At 25.4% G+C, this 16,866-nt stretch overlaps 1 long non-coding RNA gene across 2 annotated transcripts; it reads left to right on the top strand.

Moving 5' to 3' along the window:
- The first annotated feature begins 2,380 nt into the window (after positions 1 to 2,380).
- Positions 2,381 to 3,482, top strand: LOC147656690 (uncharacterized). Of its 2 annotated transcripts, none has more exons than XR_015293758.1 (2): positions 2,381 to 2,827; positions 2,906 to 3,482. It is a non-coding gene; the product is annotated as an uncharacterized LOC147656690 (long non-coding RNA). The 2 variants fall into 2 exon arrangements; XR_015293757.1 differs by having other exon boundaries at positions 2,888 to 3,482.
- Positions 3,483 to 16,866: the final 13,384 nt, after the last annotated feature.

The raw sequence follows: 16,866 nt of genomic DNA, 5'->3' as shown, positions 1-16,866 counted from the left end.
TAAAGCAAAAGGCAGTAGTTAGCACCAGCAGTATTTCCCTGTCACTCGCAGCCTCCCATATGGGCCGTGCACCGTATCTAACGTGTCCGTGTATCCCCTCCATAATCATTGGACGTCTGAACACGTGCGTTCGCACATGCGTCCTTATACATGTTACGGATGCACAATATTTGCAACATCAAAGGAACCTGGGCTCGTGATATGCGTGGTTGACGCGGATAATTGAGGCTCGATGGAAATGTGATAAAATCGCTTTTATCTTGAAAACGAGACGAACGTGAAATATGATTTTCTAGAGAATTTATATTTGTCTGAAGAAAAAAAAACACATTTTTATTTTTATGATAATGAAAAGATTGTAGGGTTTGATAAGATGAATAAGGTGTATTTAAAATTGATAAGATTCGATATTTCTGTAATAATCTTTTATTCATGACAATCGGAGCAACGATTAATTGGACGATGGTTTAATCAAGATTAAATTATGATATTATGGTGTGTATTTTGGAAACTTAACTTACTTTAATCGTATTAATTAATCGTATCAGACAATGGTTTAATTTAATGAGAGTTTTAGAAGAGAAAAATAAAAATTGATTAATTTTTGCTCGCGTGGAAGCTGTCCATATATTGCTGTATATACAATAGTAGCTATAAATTACGTACTGTTCTGCATTGTTCTGCACAAGTAATACTGAATAGTATTTGTCTATCTAATTCGTAATAAAGATGGAAGTAATTTAACAAATATCCACATCTGTGTATTCAAGGTTCAATTTTGTAAACTGCTCAGTCCTGTTTGCAAATTGAATAATCAGTATTAAGAAATAATCATCAAACAGGCAAACCAAGCATCCACGTAAGATATAATCGCATTTTCTGTATAATAAAGGGTTCTCGCTCGACAATTCTGTGTTCTCTATTCCACCAACTAACTCTATTGTCATTAATTTGCTAAAGGTGTAACGCGACAAGAACAAAATGGTAGATACACATACGTTAGAATTACAGAAAACAATAGGATAATTTATAAAATAACGCGAATACAAATTATGATATGCAATTATGAGCATAATCCTCGTGTCATTGAATAAAATTATATTCAGAGAATATCTATAAGAGACAAAAACTATCCTAAATAAAAAAAGCTTATTGTTCACCCTGAAAAAAGCTCGAACAATCAAACGAAGAATTCAAATAAGTAACAAGCAACATCCATTTTTCTTTGATGTTATCGAAAGTGTTCATATTAGGATTCCAATAGTCAATGAAAGAGAAAAAAACAAAAAAAACAAAATTAAAATTGTTGATACAAAATTCGTTATTGCGTATTGATGATTTTATACGACGTTCTTGATTGAGGCTCGCCGAAAATCGGCGGCTGAATGTCGTCAATCATCGTTTTTGATGAAAACGTCAATTGCCTCTCGTCGGGACTCGATGAATCCGCGAAACCCGCGAAAGACAAAATGGACGGATGAACGCAGACTCGATAATTTATCTATTCGTCGTATTTTCATCGGAGGGGAAAAAAAAAAATAATTTTTGTAATAAACGATTTTTACCGTGACAGAAAAATACGAATCGAATCTCGAAACCGTGAATTTAGTTTGATCATTGAAATGTAAACTCTCGCATGCTGAGAATGATAACAGAACTTTTTTGACATTTTTTTTTCTTTTTTTAGGTTTAAATTATTGCTATGTTACTGTTGATAATTATATTCAGTCCACGATTCGATTATTTAATTATAGTTTAGATTTATAGTTATTATTATTACTTACTCGGTTCGTGAAACTATTATTACAATTATAATTAATTAAATGAATCGGAGAGAAAATGGTTAAACGATCGCGATTATTAAATAAATGTTATTATATTGAGTTAGATAACATGATTAAGAAAATGTTATTTATAACAATAACATTTTGTATTAACCTAATGAAAATAGTAACATATAGCATCATAATTTCGTATCATTGTAGCAAATAATGAATTAATGAAACTGTAATTAAAATTTAACGAAATTCTATACTTCGAATCTATATATGCATATTTATATAAATAATATACAAATAATAGTTATCATCTTTGTATAAAAATTTAACAACATGTGATGCAATTTTATTTTATTACCAATTTTAATTCTTCGATACCTTTTCGTACAAAACTAAAAATTCCTATAAATAATTACCATCAGCTATTGGAATCCTTTTCCCTATCCTTTGAATAGAACCAAGATTAATATTCAATATTTTTTCATTTTTTCCATGATCAATTACAAACACGTCAATGAAAACTTTTATTAATTTTCAAAAAGCGCGCTCTCGATTAGCTACGAATTGTTCTCGAAACTCGATGGGGGCGCTCGCAATCAATTGAAGTTTCTCATTATTTTATGGAACATGTGACTCGCTTCAATATAAACAATCCTAATTGAAAGTGAAAACGTTATAGGTTCACCATAAATCCTGGTCAAATTATGTTTTAAAAGGTATTATTATCTCGTCGCTTTTGAATACGGCCACAGGGATTGATCCCTGCAGGACCGCACGTTTCAATTGGACTCGTAGTACGTATTTGCGCGCCAACCACCGGAACCACTAAACGATTAATTAAATGCGATGGAAGTGTAATTTGCCTTGATAATTCCGAACAATCGCATTACAAAATGTCACGTGTTTATTCGTCCTGCTTCTGTATTTTGTATTTGTACTGTGCGTCTGTATTGTCTTGGTTCAAACAAATGGATTTGTAGACGGTTTCTCTTTGGAGGAAAGCAAATATTGAAAATATTATATTTTAACAAATTCGAGCAATGATTAAGGTAATGTAATGTAATATCTAGCATATATTAAAAGCACGATCGTTTTCAACTGATATTTAGAATGTTGATTAAGTATAGATCAAGTGACGTGAACTTTGAGATGAAATGATACAATGCAACAAAGAAACATTACATTTTATTTATAGATCAAGTGATTCGATTGAAAAATGTTTTATCTAATCGAATGATTCGAATTGTATATGATGTTCAAAAAGTATCATTTCAAATTATAAAAGACATAAACCTATATACTATGACATAATTTTCACAAGGTCTACTAGATAATAATAAAAAAAAATTACGTAATTGTCAATTCTACCGATATTCTGACAGAGCTTCGATACACTCGTCATTTTTCCCAAACTATTCGATCATACCTGTTATCTTTTTTTACATATAAGTTCATATTACAAATATATATATATATATTTCAATATATCATCATTTAACTCTTCAATGATATTCTACAAATATACTCTACGTATATATTCTACAAATATACTCTATATTTCAATAAAAGACATCGTACATGCGCTAATAATGTACCGAATAGAAATGATATGCAATGCTTTTAAAAAAGAAAATTTTATTTTCATGACAACGAAAATATAAAATATTTAATACCAAAAAAATAAAATGTATTCGTTACTTTGTATGGAGTTATATTTATTGACCACTATCATTTTTATTATCAATATTACAATATACTTATTGACCACTATCATTTTTATTAACAATATTTCAATGAACTTATTGACCACCATTTTTAAAATAAATATCTTATTAAAAAAATTAAAATACTGCACTAAAATTCAAATCCCACAAAAGAAACAAATATACAAATGCAAAGAAATAATAAATACAGAAGATCGAATGCATAGAGATCGAATGAGAATAAAATGGGCTTTGGCGCCGTCTTTTGAACGTTGAAACCATTTCTTTCGACACTAAGTGATTCGAGGCGCCATCTCTTGAGCGCTAATGTCATTACTTTTCGGCAATAAGCGGCCCATGGCGCCATCTCTTAAACGTCAAAGTAATAACTTTTCGACAATAAGCGGTCCGTGGCGCCATCTCTTGAGCGCAAAAGTAATAACTTTTCGACAATAAGCGGTCCGTGGCGCCATCTCTTGAGCGCAAAAGTAATAACTTTTCGACAATAAGCGGTCCGTGGCGCCATCTCTGGAGCACTAAAGTAATAACTTTTCGACAATAAGCGGTCCGTGGCGCCATCTCTTGAGCGCAAAAGTAATAACTTTTCGACAATAAGCGGTCCGTGGCGCCATCTCTTGAGCGCAAAAGTAATAACGTTTCGATAATAAGCGGTCCGTGGCGCCATCTCCTGAGCGCAAAAGTAATAACGTTTCGATAATAAGCGGTTCGTGGCGCCATCTCTTGAGCGCTAAAATAATAACTTTTCGACAATAAGAGGTACCTGGCGCCATCTCTCGAGTGCAAAAGTTATTACTCTTCGATAAGGGTAATGTAGAGTAAGAATTCAGGACTAGTGCCATCTTTTGAATATTTTTGGAAAAATGTTTTTAAAAAATCACGAGATGGCGCCAGCAGTCTAATTACTATTCTATCTGTCTCTCTCACACTATTTATTCTCCTTGTTTTTTTCTTTTAAAGAGTAACACGAAAAGTTTAATATAAATCTTTCGTTATAGAGAACGGATGAGGAACAATGCATAAATATTTCATATTGCGTCAGAGTAAAAAGTTGAAAATTCATAAAAATTCCAAATACATCCGATTTTTATCGTACAAATCAATTTGAATTTAGTATTCGAAGCATCTCTAATATTCGATAATCTTGTAGATTTTATCCTTATATTTTTTCCTAATATTGAATAAATTTTCCCATAAGGAGAAATTTCCCAGTAAGGAGAAATTTGCCGAATAATTATTCACGAAATAAAATTTTTTTCGAAAGAAGTACCATCACATTTTCCGAAATATAAATATTTTTAAAAACCACGAGATTCGATCTTAAAAATGTTCAGAGTGATTTTTTGCGAATTATCTAACAAAAATATAATCTTAACGCGTATAAAATTAACTTTTTAAAAAAAATATTACGTAAAACTACACATGTGCATATGTACACTATGCATATATAATTTTAAGAAAATAAACTTTCAACTACGAAAAATATAATCGCGAACGCAGCCAATTAGCTCATATTATGTGCTATAAAATTTATAATTGTATCAATGATACGATTATGAATTATATAGTAAATAATAATGATTTCCCAGGTCTCACCGTCTTGGAGGTTGCTGCGAGTGGAGACCCACCCTATCCACACGGTCCCATCCACCCTCCTTTACGCAAAAATTTATTTCAAATCATTGATAAATTTTCCTTTTGATGTAGGTATGCAAAACGTTCAATTTTTGAGCGTTGTGCAAAACAAACAGCAAAAGGAATCACAAGGAAAGAAAACCGTCGCGACAAGCTAAATCTGAAAATAAAAGTTCAGTTATATCTTAATCTAATTATATATAACTCTGCGAGACACGTACAAATTACTTTGTACGTATATCAATATTATACATTTATCGTCATGAAAAAATAAATTATTCATAATTATAAAATTTAAAATCAAAAATAAAAAAAAATCAAAATATATTATTTCACACAGAGTTATATCTATTTTATTGACCACCACCATCTTATATATAACACTACTGCTACTCCATTTACTACGCATGCATTTTCAAATTCTACTTTAAGCAGTATTTCTACATTATAACAGCAATTCTACAAGCCATCTACTTTTATTTTATATACATAATTTTTACATAGAAAATTTCATAATGTTGATTAAACTTAAAAATATCTTAATTGTAATTCTCTACAATTGCAACTTAATATAATCCTTGAGGAACGTTAACTCAAAATAGTTTCATCTAATATCTTTTTGATTATATTAATTAAATATTTGTTTTAATCTCTACTCGACATTCATTTAATTCATTGATACTTTGTGTATAACGATACAAATATTTGTTAAGCGACTACTATCTACTTACAGAAAAATCTGAATAAAATCAAGAATTATATAAAATACAAACATTCCTCATTGATTTCACATTCATTCACACTCATACAAGTCTCTTATAAAATATAAAGATTTTACAATATACAAATATACATTTTTACAAGGATTATACCATAGAATTAATAAGGATTTTACAATATATAAATCACTACAAAATTTTTATATATTTTATAAAATAATGTAAAATATATAAAAAGTTAGCGTAGGAATATATACTTTATAAAATCTTTATTAATTTTCTATAATATCTTATATTTATATTTATTATGCTATACAAATATATGTATTTATATTAATTAATATATTTATATTAATAAAATTAATTAATATAAATATATTTATTTTCTAATTGGACTACATCAATATATGTTTTTTCCTTCCTAATATTAAAAATGCTATCTATTCATGTTAAGGGGCCCCTTTTAACACAGAAAGATGTTAACATGAAAGAAAGAAAAAGAAAAAAATATAAATTGTATATACGTTGTGCTCTAATAGTCACAATAATACCTGAAACAAATCAAAACATAAATAACAAATAAAATTCCATAAATATCATTAAAAATGAAATATCATATTTTCTTGAAATATATAACTGATGCTTCTTGAAAATTCATCTACCTGAAACAAACTTATTCAGAAAATTAGTGAAATAATTGAAAAGAAAAAAAAAAAAAAGAAAGCAAATGAAATGCTATCTGGAATGATATAAAGAGATAAATTTTATAATGAACATTCACCATTATTAATTCTAAAAAATTTACTAAAAAGAATTAAAAATTTTTGCTACTGAAAAAGCAAGTCTATATGTATATATATTTATATTGTGACAATATATGTTTCTGCAACAAACGCAGAGATGTGATAAGGGATGCTGAAAATGAAAAAATTATTTAGTAGCCAGAAGGACTACTAAAATAAAAATATCTTCCACTCGATAAAAAAACCGAGCAATAAACCGCGAGTGGAATATTTATTTTGTATCGCAACACTAATAAACTAATATTTTTTTTATATAAAATCAATCGCGACGAGTGCTTTATTTGCAATAATAATTAATTTACAATTGACAAAAAAAAACATAAAAAAAAAAGAAACTAGAAAATCCCCGAAAAGAATTAATTTTTTACGCAACATTACTCTAATGCACTCAAATTTAAATAACGCAACACTAATGACGAGAAATCCAATGCAGTCTTCTTAAAGGCTGGTGCTGTACAATCACCCTTGTAGCTATTTTAGCCACTTAAGGTGATCCAAGAACAGGAACATAAGTGCTTCCACAATCCAAGTGGAAGAAATTTGGGCATTCATATATATTCGCAACACTACTTGCACAAACACGATTATTTATCAACGCAACTCTACTTTCAAAACAAATTCAACAAAAATCATTATCTCTGTGTGACTAGAACACATTAATTTAAAATAATAGAAAATTATTTGTTAAAAGTAAACATAGGTGATTACAACAATTTATTATAATAAAAAAAACGCGATATCATGTAATTCGCAACACTAATACAAACGCGATATCGTGTAATTCGCAACACTAATGCAAACGCGATATCGTATAATTCGCAACACTAATGCAAACGCGATTCTCATTTTAACGCAACGCTAATAATGAAACGCGAAAATTACAACGCAACTCTAATTCAGCCCGTTATTTAATCAATCGCAACACTAATAAAAAATTCGCGATGCCCATGATGACTGGATCTGGATGATGGGCCCGCATGCAATCGGCCAGACAACACAACAATTACTACGTGATGCTAAAACGAGCAACAGTGATAAAGTAATAATAATGACTTCCCATCCTTTAGATCCGAAAAAAATCCAAAAAATGAGAAACCATTCGTTGCAGCCCTCTTCGTGACAGTTTGTCGGGCCTCTTCGGTCTTCCTCCTTCGGGCGCAATGCCCGCTGAAACTTAAATCTAGGCTCGAGATTCACTAATCGCAAACAAAAAAAAAAAAAAAAAGAAATAAAAAAAAGACTAAATCGCGGAAGCTAAGTGCATATGAACGATCAATGATCGTAATGATCGTTGTCCGTACATGTGCAGAATCTCAAGCGCATCGTTCGTTTCGAAACCAAATCACGACCGCGACCGCGAAATTCGAAAAATCGATGAGCAAAATCAGAAACGAGTGGCATGCTCCATTCGCTCCAAATTCACTCTCGATTCTTCAAATTATATTTCCTGAAACAGATTGTCACGCGAAAACGCGCCTACCCGACCAGAGACTGTGACAATCTGCCCGGCCCTACCTACTTACAATTAACACACACACACACCAGAAAGTATGCTACCTATCCTACCTAACCCTATATTTAAAAAATGGCAAAACAGGCATACCAACACATTCATTCCACGATTCTCACACATAATACTCGGGCGCAAAAGCCTACACTAGGGAAACGTCCCGGGACGCCTCCGACACCCGAGCTTGGCATACTACATTCACACTCTAACTGTACGTACCATTTTCCTGAAATCAACTGACGATACTTAGCGACCATTGCGTGAAACGCGATAAAAAATATGTATATATCTTAATTTTAATTATGAATATATTATTTAATTGTAATATTATTAATAGAAAGATATGCTTTCAAGAAGAGAAAATTAAATTACTTGTAAAATGTCACGAAAGTTGATATTAATTGCAATTTGAAAATAAAAATTATAATTTCATATATATAAATTATGCTAGAATCGTTAGAAATTGTAATGAGAATAATCGTATTGAATATCTCAAATTAAACTGTGCAAAATGTTAAACGAAACGACGCAATTCCACAGCCTAACCATACACACAATGTGGAAAATACGTCGCGCACGATACACTAACGCATCGTCAGTCGCTGAAAAATTATTAGAACCTTATGAACTATGATCATCATACTCATCGCCTCTCTCTCATCCAAGTAGCACCTGGGCACGTGAATGAGATCCTGGCAATGGATACGGAAAGGGTTAAACCTGAAAATCCTGAGCTAAAAAGATAGATTAGTATAAATATTTTGTATCTAACGGACTAATATTCTTTAATTCAAGATCTGTTTATTTTATTTCAAATTTTAATTTAATTTATTTTATAAATTTAATAAATTATTGTTAATTTTAAAAAAGATACGATAATAAAGAAATTTATTTTTAACAATTAATAATAAATTTATATATATTAATAATTAATAATAAAAAACAATTGACTCTAAATGAAATATTATTGAAAATAACCTCAGGCGATCTCTTCATCAAGATACATTTTCAAAAATCCAAAATCAATATACAAAACTTCGTATCCTGATTCAGAAATCTACCTGTCGCGTAATATCTTCTTGCACAAAATATTTCATACAGTTTTTTTTACGGAGAAAATAAAATATTTTTTACATTTCGATATTTTTTCAATATTTTTTTCATTTATACTTAAGTTTATAACATCAAATAATTCAATATTATGATAAGAAGTAAAATTAAAAATCATATATATTATTGTATAATCGATATTTTTATCTATTATATAACGAAGTCGGAGGACATCCGACTTCTTCACTACAAGAGATTTAATTGAGAATTTTGATCAATTCAAAAATATTTCTCATTTATTCAAATATTCATTTTTATCCATGTTTTTTATTAAAAATGTACATCTATATGGTTATTTAATTTTCATTTTATAAATGATTAATAAAGATTTTCAATCATAAATGATTAAACTAATTACTTATATCATTCATATTAATAATTAGATATATTATATTATATTATATTAACTATCAATATCATTTTAAAAACGCGAGGTGCAAGAAGATCTATCCTAATCTAATAAATAAAACACAAAGAAAGAAATGTTATTACTCACGAGTATGATAAATACTCGCGATCACTGTGCTCGTGTAAAAATCTACGTATACAACCAGTCACCCGTGTCGATTCGGACCTTTCATCCTACGACATGATTGAGTGACTAGAGGAACATAAATGCATGCGACTCACCATAGATGCGAAGAATCTGCATTGTCGTTGCCCAAGATGTGTAAGTAGTCATCATCATCAAGAAATGGAAACTATAACAAAACACGAAACATCATAATTAAAACACAATACTGATTATTTTAAAAAATTGAATTGGAAAATATATATAAATAATTACCTCTTCGCGTGGTGGATGATTGCCCTATTCCTTCGAGAAACACTGACTCTATCCTGTACCGAAAACGAATATTTAAAAAAATAAAATAAAAAATAAAAAACTACCATCGCGTCGATTTAAAACATAGGCGACGAACAAGCACTGACTCTAGTTTCGCGAATAATTATGATAATTAGAGTTATTGTGCATTAAAATATTTAAAAAAAACTGTTACGGAATAAGCACTGATTCTACAGACCGCATTGCACGCGGTCACAAATATTTTTTAAAATTGAAGTCCAGTAAAAATGTTCATAAACACTGGCAAAGTCAGGCATCTTTAACAAAATGTAAAGTATTATGTGTAATTATTTTTTTAATAATACAATATTGATGATATAAAAATATTGAAATAATAAAAAAGAAACTATTTCTAATTTCAAATTTTAATATGAATAAAGATTGAATATCTAATAAACTGTAATAACAATAACAATTTATAATACAAAAGGCTGAGAATTTAATGATTTTATTTCAATAGAAGAATTTAAATTTTTTTAAACTAAATATTGTTTTTATTTTTTAATCAATAATTAAAGCAAAATATAAAGAATAAATAAAATTTATAAAAATAGTTACCTCTTCGCGTGATGGATGACTGCCTTATTTCTTCGAGAAGCACTGACTCTACCCTGTACCGCAAACGAATATTAAAAATAAAAAAATAAAAATAAAAAACTAACGCGTCCATTTCATTTACAATCGGCGAACAAACACTGACTCTAATTTCCCGACTTTAATAAATAAATTTAATTAGAGCTATTGTGCTCTAGAATATTAAAAAACTATTACGAAGCAAACACTGAATCTACCGATCGCATTGCGCGCGATCGCAATAATTGTCTGGAAATAAAGCTGTATTAGTAATAGGGGGAAATATATAGAAAAAGAAACAAAATATTTTTTCTTCTTCTTTCTATCAAACATTTGTTTCAGAAAAAAATTGCCATTTTTATTGAAACTAAGAATTGATTATTATCAATTTTTTTATGAATAAGAAAATTTCATATACAAGAAAATAGATTATATATACAAATACAATATTATTAATAATATTTATGGTGAATGTTCATTATATTATACTTTGAAATGATAAAATATATCATAAAAACGATCGAATAAAAACAGAATAAATACATACAGTACGCAAACGAAATATCAAACTTCTTGAAAAAGTACGATGGCGTCCATATTGAAATTTTTCCCGCCTTTCAAATTATACCAATAATCTGTACGAAAGAAAATAAAAATTTATTTATATATATATATATACATATACATGAAATAAAATAAAATTAATCGAAATAAAACAAATATCAAGCACAAATTCCATTTTAAAAAGGCATACATACGAAAATTAAACTAAATTCTTAACCAAAATCCTAACCGTCGAATAAATTTCCGTTATTATTTCGATTAACGAATTAGAAGTGGGCGGGAAGGGAGGGGGGGGGGTGTATGCGCGCGCGGCAAGTCTAAACCTGTCGAAACCTGTCGAAGCATATCGAAATATGTTGAACGTGATAAAAAACGCGAACTCTTGGAAAAGCGATATTATGAAAACAAATAATGAGTCCCGAGCATTGAACAAAAAAGAAAAAAAAATATAAACATTACGAAGAGATGCATTTAGAAACAAAATAATACGTTTGTAATACGTATATATATTATACGCATATATCGATATATTTCGAATATGATAAAATAAAATTGACTTTATATATACGATCGTTTCAATATGGATAAAAAGATTATAAAAATTTATTCTAAATAAATTTATTCTAATAAATTTATTCGTTAAATAGTATATTAACATGAAAATCATCAGTCATAAATCGTTGTAATGTCCATACCACCAAGCTATTTTTTTTTCTTCCAAGCCGTCCCGACAATCGAGCGAATAAATTCTTTCAAATAAAAATTAAAATTGTAAAACAAATGTATAAAAAAATTATACTAAAATGAAGCAACAAATGAATTCGAATCTCGATTCAACGAAGCACGAAATACCGACAATCTCGATGGAAACGATCGACGGAAAAAATACAAAAAAAATCCCAAATACTAATTAATTTCGACGTTACAATAATAAATAAATTATTAAATAAACAAAAATTATAATAATTTATAAATATGATGGTAAAATATGATCAAAATTACTTATTGCGCAGTAGAATTTTCGAAACACGAAATACCGGTAATCGAAAATGATCGATGGAAAAAACACAAAAAAATCTCAAATATTAATTAATTTCGACATTACAATAATAAATAAACTATTAAATAAACGAAAATGATAATAATTTATAAATATAATGGTAAAATATGATCAAAATTACTCACTGCGTCGTAGAATTTTCGAAGCCGGCTGCGACAACACGTCCTCTCACTAGCACTTTCCACAGAAGACTGACTCCCTGGCCCGCCAAAATTTTCTTAGAAGCTTTCTGATTGGCTGACATCGTACGATTCGATAATCGAAATCGTACAGAATATTAAAATATTATTATAATATATTTTATTTATTTTAATTAACAATTTTAATTAAAAAATTAATTTATTTACATATTATTAAATTTTAATCTATTATTTATTTTTTTAATTCTTATATTTTTACATTTTTTTATTAATTTATTTATTCGTTAATTTATTATCGATTTATCGATTATCGATTTATCGAATTTATTTACTGAATTATTTATTCTTCTAATGATTTATTTTTAGATATTTATAAATCTCTTTAAATTGCTCATTTATATACATATGAAATTAATTATTTTTTAATTTATCATTTTTTGTAAAATTATTTATAAATTTATTTATATAATATAATTGTTTATATAGTTATTTATCCATTTGTTTAATGATTTCATAGACATTTTTATAGATATTTCTTTTCTGTTTATTCAAATATGCATCTATTTATTTATTTATTTGCTCATTTTTTTATTATTTTTATTATATATTGTATATTTATTTATTCATATGGGCAATAACTTATTTGTACACTTCATTAATTAATGTCCATTTATATATGCATCAAATCCATTTATTTATTTATTTATTTATTCCTTCACTTATTTATATTTATTAATTCTTTTATTAATTCATTTATCTACTGACTTATTTATTTTATTCATTTATGTATGCATCAATATATTTACTTTCCTTTTTCCTTATTCCTTCATTCATTTAGTTATTTTATTTATTTTATTTATACATTTGTCTAATGATTTATTTGTATAGACTTTTTCATTATATTTATTTATGCTTCAAAGTGTTTATTTATTTATTTAACTATTTATATATTCAATTATTCATTTGTCTATTGACTTATTTAGAGATCACTTTATTTTGTTCATTTATGTATCAAATTTATTTATTCACTTAATTGTTGATATGTTTATTCATTAATTTATATAATGATTTATTTATAGATTTCTATATTTTGTTAATTTATATATTCATAAATTTATTCATTTTCATTTGTATAACTATTTATATATTTATTCAATGATGACTTACTTGCAGATTTATTTTTCTATTTTATTTATTTATATATGCATCAAATTATTTATTTCTTTACCTCTTTATTTATTTAATTACTTATATATTTATTCATTTATTTGTCTTGTCAATGATATTATTTATAAACTTCTTAGTTTTGATTACTTATGAATGCATTAAATTATTTATTTGCTCATTTATTTATTTATATATTATTTTTATATTATTTTTATTTATTTATATATTAATATGTTATAATTACATAATATTTTATAATTATTATAAGTATATTATAAGATTACATAAAAATTATAGATACAAATTATGAACAAATGAATGAATAAAGAAATGAACAAATAATTAAATAACTAAAAGTATAAATGTATAATTACTAATTTGATACCTATATAAACAAAATAAAAAAATCTCATTCATTTCATCAAATCATTTAATAAATGAATGATTAATATATATTAAATAATATAAATTATTAAATTAAAGTAATAAATATTTCTTTATCTATATATTTCATACTACATATTTTGATACATAATACATAATACATAAATGAACAAAATATAAAATCTATAAATAAATTTACAGAAAAATAAATGCTTAAATGAATAAATATATAAACATATAAATAATTAAATAAATAAATATTTTAATGCATGCATAAATGTCAAAAATAAATATATAATTGAATAAAACAAAAAAGTTTATAAATAAGATATTAAACAAATCAATGAATAAATACATAATTAATTAAATAAAGAAAGGAGTGAATAACTAAATAATTTGATACATAAATGAGCAATACAAAAACAATTGTACAAATACAGTGTCTACAAATAAATCTGTAGACAAATGAATGAATGAAAAAAAATGAATGGATATATAAATAAATAAGTAATTAAAGGGGAAATTATATAAATAATTTGATACATACATAAGTGCACAACGACATAAGTGCAAGCAAAATAAAACAATCTAGAAATGAATCATTAATCAAATAAATAAATAAATATATGAATAGTTAATATATACCTAAAACTAAATAGTTAATATATAAATGATTTGATATATACATAAGTGAACAAAATTAAGGATTTATTAGTTATTTATATGTATGATTGTTGTTATTTCATTTATATAATGATTTTTTTCTTGATTTTTTTTGTAGAGTTTATTGTTTTACTAAGACTTTTTCTAGAAATGAATCATTAATCAAATAAATAAATTAATATATGAAGAGTTAATATATAACTAAAACTTAATAGTTAATATATAAATGATTTGATATATACATAAGTGAACAAAATTAAGGATTTATTAGTTATTTTTATGTAGGATTGTTGTTATTTCATTTATATAATGATTTTTTTCTTGATTTTTTTGTAGAATTTATTGTTTTACTCATTTATATCTACAATTTATTTATTTATTTATTTATTCTTTTATATGTTAAAGATTAGTTTTGTCATAAAAGAATGAATATATAAATTTATAAATACTAAGAAATGTAAATAAAAAAATAAAAAATAAGTAAATATATAAATAATTGAAAGAATAAGTAGATCAAAAAAAGAATATTTAAATAAATGGACAAAATATATGTATAAATAAATAAATATATAAAATGAATAATTAATGTGAATAAATAAATAAATAAAAATGTTAAAAAATTAAAAATTCTGATATTTTAATTAAATTTTTTAATATAATAAATAATTTTTAACCTTATCCTCAATTAATATTTTTAATATTATATTTATCATATACTCTTTTTAATTTTACTTTTTAATTAATTTTTAACAATTGCTTCATTAACTTGCTTAATCATTGACATTTTATTTATTTTTTAGTTTATATATTTTTTTTATTTACTTATTTCCATATTTATTTCTTGATTTATTTTGTAATTTATATTTTTATTTATTTATTTATTCACTTATTCTTTTATTAATTTACTTTCACATTTCTTAATTTATATTTTTGTATTGCTCATTTATGTATCAAATTATTTAGTTATTCACTCCTTTCTTTATTTAATTAATTATGTATTTATTCATTGATTTGTTTAATATCTTATTTATAAACTTTTTTGTTTTATTCAATTATATATTTATTTTTGACATTTATGCATGCATTAAAATATTTATTTATTTAATTATTTATATGTTTATATATTTATTCATTTAAGCATTTATTTTTCTGTAAATTTATTTATAGATTTTATATTTTGTTCATTTATGTATTATGTATTATGTATCAAAATATGTAGTATGAAATATATAGATAAAGAAATATTTATTACTTTAATTTAATAATTTATATTATTTAATATATATTAATCATTCATTTATTAAATGATTTGATGAAATGAATGAGATTTTTTTATTTTGTTTATATAGGTATCAAATTAGTAATTATACATTTATACTTTTAGTTATTTAATTATTTGTTCATTTCTTTATTCATTCATTTGTTCATAATTTGTATCTATAATTTTTATGTAATCTTATAATATACTTATAATAATTATAAAATATTATGTAATTATAACATATTAATATATAAATAAATAAAAATAATATAAAAATAATATATAAATAAATAAATGAGCAAATAAATAATTTAATGCATTCATAAGTAATCAAAACTAAGAAGTTTATAAATAATATCATTGACAAGACAAATAAATGAATAAATATATAAGTAATTAAATAAATAAAGAGGTAAAGAAATAAATAATTTGATGCATATATAAATAAATAAAATAGAAAAATAAATCTGCAAGTAAGTCATCATTGAATAAATATATAAATAGTTATACAAATGAAAATGAATAAATTTATGAATATATAAATTAACAAAATATAGAAATCTATAAATAAATCATTATATAAATTAATGAATAAACATATCAACAATTAAGTGAATAAATAAATTTGATACATAAATGAACAAAATAAAGTGATCTCTAAATAAGTCAATAGACAAATGAATAATTGAATATATAAATAGTTAAATAAATAAATAAACACTTTGAAGCATAAATAAATATAATGAAAAAGTCTATACAAATAAATCATTAGACAAATGTATAAATAAAATAAATAAAATAACTAAATGAATGAAGGAATAAGGAAAAAGGAAAGTAAATATATTGATGCATACATAAATGAATAAAATAAATAAGTCAGTAGATAAATGAATTAATAAAAGAATTAATAAATATAAATAAGTGAAGGAAT

The sequence above is a fragment of the Apis florea genome, unplaced genomic scaffold (genome assembly GCF_048593485.1).
Source record: "Apis florea isolate Af1SG1 unplaced genomic scaffold, ASM4859348v1 contig_3496_pilon, whole genome shotgun sequence".
Classification (NCBI taxonomy): Eukaryota; Metazoa; Arthropoda; class Insecta; order Hymenoptera; family Apidae; genus Apis; species Apis florea.
Note: the sequence above shows the minus strand (reverse complement) of the source record. Positions and strands in the feature narration are given on the sequence as shown.